Below are 6,000 nucleotides of genomic sequence, written 5' to 3' on the forward strand. Positions count from 1 at the left end.
CCAAGACTACAATACATTAATAATCAAGCCTGGATATATATTTTCATATTTTTAATGTTTGCAATTTTACAAGTTTTTTTTTTTTTTTTTTTTTTTTTGTTGGCAAGCTATAAAGGACTATGGAACATTACATCTATTAACTATCTTTCTATAATATTCTATTTCTTTATGCAATTTAATCATGTTTAATTTTAAAGAATCTGATAGTATTTTAAGAGAATAACAAAACAGTATACATTAAAAATATGTATAATGTGAAATTTACTTTTACGTAAAATATTATAATACACAAAATTCACTTACTTTCTGAACATTTTTTTTTTTTTTTTTTACCTAAAATGAGAATATTGGTTCTATTAATCTTTAAATCTTGCAGGTTCTTGGGGGGGGGGGGGAAGGCTGTACCAAATGAATTTTTAAAACCAATGAAAGCTAATTTTTTGCTATAAATTACAAAAAAAATGTTTAGAGAATGTAGCATTCAAAGAAGCAAACAATTTAAATGATTTTAAATATATAAAATATTTTCAAACATTAGGAACTGTAATACTAAAGATAAGAAATCTTTTCTATGTCTGGATACATAATTTTTTAACTATCACAAAAGTATAATTAATTTTATAAAGACTTTACTGCTTCAAAATATTAATGAAGAAAATTTGAAGTAGTAGTGAATCAGTAGTTTGGATTTTTAAAGCATAAAACTATTTCTGCATTCAACTTTTAATTATTTAGAAAATGTTATTGTTAATTTAAAATCATTTTCATTAATATCGATCCAAAAACATTCAATCGGGGGGGGGGGGGATTTCAAGAGTATTTTCAATTGAATTTTGGGAGAAAAGGGAGGATATATTGAAATTTTTTTTAAAGATACATCGTAAACAATTCCCTCCCCCTTCTGTTATAATTATTACTTTTTGTACCATTTTAAATATTAAATTTTAAAAAAGCTTCAGGCTATTTGAGAATTAATTGATTAATTAGATTTTACACTTAAACATAATTTTCTTTTCTTCACAGATATATCAGTATTCTAGTATCAGTAATCAGATTTCTTTGAATTTTTCAAATACTGTATTGTATTAGATTGCAGCTCAGCTTTAAAGTCACATGAAAAGAGTAAAAATTTACAAAGGGATTTGCATTTTTAGAAAGCTAATAATAAAATATCACAGTTACCACATTATCTTTTAAGAATTATAGCTCGTGTCATTTTAAAAATGGATTTCAATACAGTAACTTAGATATTCAGCATATATTGATGTATTATTTATTGCAAAAAAAGGGAGTTTATAAAAATGATTGAGTTTTATTGTAGGATTTTTAAAAATACTAAAAAGTGTAAATGAACGTAAGTAAGAAATTGTTCCCTACGACTCTAATCTTTATTATCATAGGAAGCTTTTTTACTCGTTAAAACTTCAACAATAATTTTTACAACAATAATTAAAAAATAAGGATAAAATACAACATTATTTCTTTTGATGCTACACAAATTTTAATCCCCTACCCTTAATTTTGTTTCAAGCATTTCAGTCTAACTCCTGAAAAGAAAGACTAAAATATTATAATGTACAAATGAAGTCTGAAAACAATGTAGGCATAATTGGTGCAAAAATAATTTTATCAAAATTTTTCTTGGACAGTATTTTATTCACTATTTTAAATATTTCTAGTTATTATGCAATATTTTTAGTATTTATACAGAATTCATTTTTTTTTTTTTTTTTTTTTTTTTAGATTTTCAATCCTTTCATAAATGCAGATGCTTTATATCTTAATCCAAGTTGAAAAGAAAAAAAAAAAGGAAAAAATACAGATAAAAAGGATTGGATAAAATTTAAAGAAATGTCCATTAGGGTGGAACGAAAAAATCAATATTTGATTTTTAATTTGTAATAGCAAGGAAAAATTGCCTTTAGGTGTAGATAAAATAAATTATAAATATGAAAAATATAGGAGGTTTTGAGGTGCCGCAAGGAGGTTCAAGTTCCATAAAATTAAAATTTTTGCTACAGTTTAAAGTTTTGATTTTTAACTTTTGCAATAGCGTGGAAAAGTTACCTTTTGGTATAGATAAGAAAAATAAAAATTATAAAAAATATCAGTATATCTTGAGGTGCCGCAAGGATGTTAAAGTTTCATAAAAGCACACTTTTTGCAACTTTTTAAGGATTTTTGCGTGCTTCGAATACGAAATAAAAAGCTTTAAATAGGCAGTGTCATATGAATAAAAGTATAAAATCAGTTTTACTATTGCACTGGCATGATTGTCGGAGTGGTTGTTATTGACAAAGACAGAGATGGTTTCAAATCGGTAGCTTTGCAGAGATCAGTTGAGTTGGTGTCTCCGCTCAGTCTATTGTGCAACTGATTTGTTAGTTTATGTGCTTTCCTGTGGGAAAAATGGCTCAGACTAAATTAGTGAAGACAAGATTTAATGATTTGTTTGAAGTTGAACTGCCTACTAACGAATCTGTTATGAATCGATACTGTTATATTAGATATAACTTCAAAATTGTTTCAGAGAAGGATCCTTCTGTAAGTGAAATATGTGACACTTTAGTTCCCATATTAGAACAAATAATGGTCAAGAACTTCTATTCTCGTTGCTTCAAGCAAAAGAATTTCACAAATGATAAAAGCTTATCATTCTAAATACAAAGATTTATTAAAATCTGAAAGTAGAAAATGTTCAGATAAATTTGATTCCAACCTCACAGAATTTAGAGAAGAAGCTAGACATTTATTTGATATTGTTAACTAGTATAAAAGAAAAAAAAGTACCAATTATAAAATAAAAGGTTCTAAACAATTAATGCTCTGACAGGAAAATGGTTATAGATAATATTGATATTGCAACCACAAGCGCTTTGAGAAAAAAGCTAGAGTAAAGAACTACAATGAATAGTTAATTTTAATCAAGACAGGACAAAAAATACTAATGCATATGAAATGAATACTGGCGACAATGACAACACTGAAAAACTACAGTGTTCTTTACAAAAAGAGGCAATCCAACCAGATCCACCAAGTAGACAAGAAGAGATAAAACTACCAGGTGCTTGTGTGGTTTAATGTTAAATTAAAACTTTCATGTATTTATGGTTTCAAACATCTTTTTAACCTTATCTCATATTCATGCTATCTCTCTAACAATCTCAAGAAAGTTACAGACCAGATTATTCAAAGAAATGGATAACTTGCTGCTTCAGAAAACATCCTTTTGTCCATGCTAAGTGATGAACGTAAAATTTAAAGAGAACATGATTTGCGATGTGTTTTAAAAGACAGAGTCAGAAAGTTTAAAGTTCCAAAGCTAAACTTCGATGTAAAGGATTACATCGATAAGATCTAATGGCTTGAAAATGACGTAACTGAACCCCCCTTGCTAAAACATGAACCCTAGGAACCCTGGAAACTCCTTGCTTTCCAGTAACTCTCTCGAAGACTTTATACAGAAGGCATCTGAAGCTGAACTAAATAGTATAGGGGACTCGATTATTAACTTTCTCTGGCTTCCTTGACACATGCAAGAAGTGGAAAGAGCTGTGGCAGAATCGGTTGAAAATGTCTGCGATTCAATCACAAAAGAAGGATACACAAGAGCAAAAATTGACTCGCGTGTGAATATGCCAACATTTAATTAAAAAATGTTTAATTGTGCAATGAAGTAGAAACAAACATTTTGCAGCTGTAACATTTGTAATCATTAAGGTTACAGAAGTAAGAAATGCAAAATTTCTCATAAAAAATATTTTTATTATTATACTTTCTAATTAATAATTTTTGTTCTCAATTGTAATGCTTATATATGTATTTAAAATCATTTTTTGTAACATTATATGAACGAAAAATTTATAAAAATATTTTATAATAGTTTATAATTTTTCAATTTTTTTTACAATAAGTTTTTTGCAGATATTGTTGTATTGCGACCAAATTTTTTTTAAAAATTCTTTTTGAACCTAAAAAGCTATTTTTCCTCCACGATTACCAAAGTAAAATCTAAGAAAAAAAATAATAAGTGCCCTTTTAAAAATTTCAATTTTTTTTTCAATTTTTTTTACAAATTTCATGCACCTTAATCCATTTCAAGATAATGTAATATTACAACTAAATTTTTTAAAAATTGTTTTTCCATCTAAAACCTTTCGAACCTAATGTCTAGTGTGGAAAAGGCAACTTTTCTACACTATTACCAAACTAAAATCTAAGAAAATTTTTTAGGGCCATTTTCGTTCCTCCCTAATGTCTACGACAAATGACAATGCTAATAATATCAACTACAGTAAAAGATTCATTGATATTATTAAAGTTAAGTAATTATTACTAAGGTAATAAATAAGTATTATAAAAATAATTTATAATTAAACAATTTACACCTTTTTGGAATTGGTAAATACACAGTATAGTAAAATAAAAAGTAAAGAATTTTAATTCATAGTTTTATAATTTCTTTAATATTTATTATTTAGTTTTAATAATATTTCTAAGTGGAACTTTATACTAAAAGGAAAGCACACAACTGCATTTCATCAAAAAGGCAAGGGGTGGAATTAGGAATATTTACTAAAATGAATGCATACTTTAAAGACGTATGGACTATAGCACTTAAAAGAGAAAAAACAAATTGGTATCCAACACCAATTGCCCAATTTTCTAATTACTTGGTAACCATCCATAGCTTAGGTTGTACCTCCACAAATTATTTACAACTCAGTAATGCCTATAATTGCGAGAAATGTCGGATAAAACTAAAGAATATAGATCAGATTTTTCACCAATATCAGTCGAACAGTAGAAAACTAACCAAATATTAATTATAGAATGCATCTCCCATATTTCTTGATTAATCGCCTATAAAAATTAAAGTTTGATGCTTGTATCATATTCCTCCATTAATTTTTTTTTTTAAAATCCTTAGAGTAAGAAAGAAAATACACAACATAACATGGTTACCTAATGTTGAGTCAAAATTTGAAAAACCTTTTACACAAACACAAAAAGTACCTTTAATAGACATACTAGAAAATCCTCATTGTTAAAATAGTAAATAATCAATTTCTAAACAACTCATTTTTCTTTCCAACAAAATGTTACAATGCGATTTTTTTAAAATATAGAAAAATTACTCAGCATGCAAGCGAACTTATTCGCAAATAATTGAAAGGCGATGAATGCACTCGTAAAGTACGAGAGAAATTTTAAATTAAACTTATCTCTTTAAAATCCTGTTATTTAACTACACAAGCAACACATTTGCAGAATATAAACAAAAGGTAAAATGCCATTTCGTAATTTATTATCAATCAGCTTTATTTATATAGTTCAGACATGCATATTGAATTAACTGTAAGCAATATTTTAAAAAAAAATTACATCTTACAAAACAACATAAATGATATCTATTATACTAACGTACCGTTTGATGTTAGAAGACGGTAATAAAGAAAAGAAACTTCACTCTTAGCCGAAACTCAAACCTCGTGCAGATTTTCACATACCTGACGCAAAGGAAGTCAAGCAGATGACAGTACTGTCTATAAAATTTCTTTCTCATTCCGTGAATTGCGCATAATCACTTGGAAGATTGCATCTTCATCAATGAAATGCCTTCATGATTTTTATAATTCCTAAAATGATCTACTTTTGGCTTTAAAAATTAATTTATGCTTGTATTAGCTATATTTTCATTCCCGAATTTCAAGACTTTAATTTTTTTCCTCCTTTCAAAATATTATATATCACTGCTCAACACATATCGCGATTCTCCGTCATGATATCGATAAATTGATTTTTAAAACTCTCATATCATAAAATCGATATTTTCAAATATCGATTTTTATCGATATATCAAAAGTTAGCATAGCCCTACTTGTGGATAAAATTCAAACAGTGTGTGGAATTTTGAATATTGAACAACGGTAAGTAGCAAATTAAATTTTATGTATTATGTTAAAAGAGTAAAATAGGGCTGAGCGATGCCGGAACTTT

At 27.2% G+C, this 6,000-nt stretch overlaps 1 protein-coding gene across 2 annotated transcripts in view; it reads right to left on the reverse strand.

Annotated features, from left to right (window-relative positions):
* LOC129958205 (protein PBDC1-like) overlaps positions 1–5,765 on the reverse strand; it is a 10,516-nt gene extending 4,751 nt beyond the window's left edge. Inside the window, exon 1 of one of the 2 annotated variants that reach the window (XM_056070481.1) lies at positions 5,511–5,765. The gene's annotated coding sequence lies outside the window, so the exon portion shown is untranslated. Of the gene's footprint in view, positions 1–5,428 lie in introns of both variants that reach the window. The other variant, XM_056070480.1, reaches the window with a different exon arrangement.
* Between the last annotated feature and the right edge of the window lie 235 nt (positions 5,766–6,000).

The sequence above is a fragment of the Argiope bruennichi genome, chromosome X1 (assembly GCF_947563725.1).
Source record: "Argiope bruennichi chromosome X1, qqArgBrue1.1, whole genome shotgun sequence".
In the NCBI taxonomy this organism is placed as follows: Eukaryota; Metazoa; Arthropoda; class Arachnida; order Araneae; family Araneidae; genus Argiope; species Argiope bruennichi.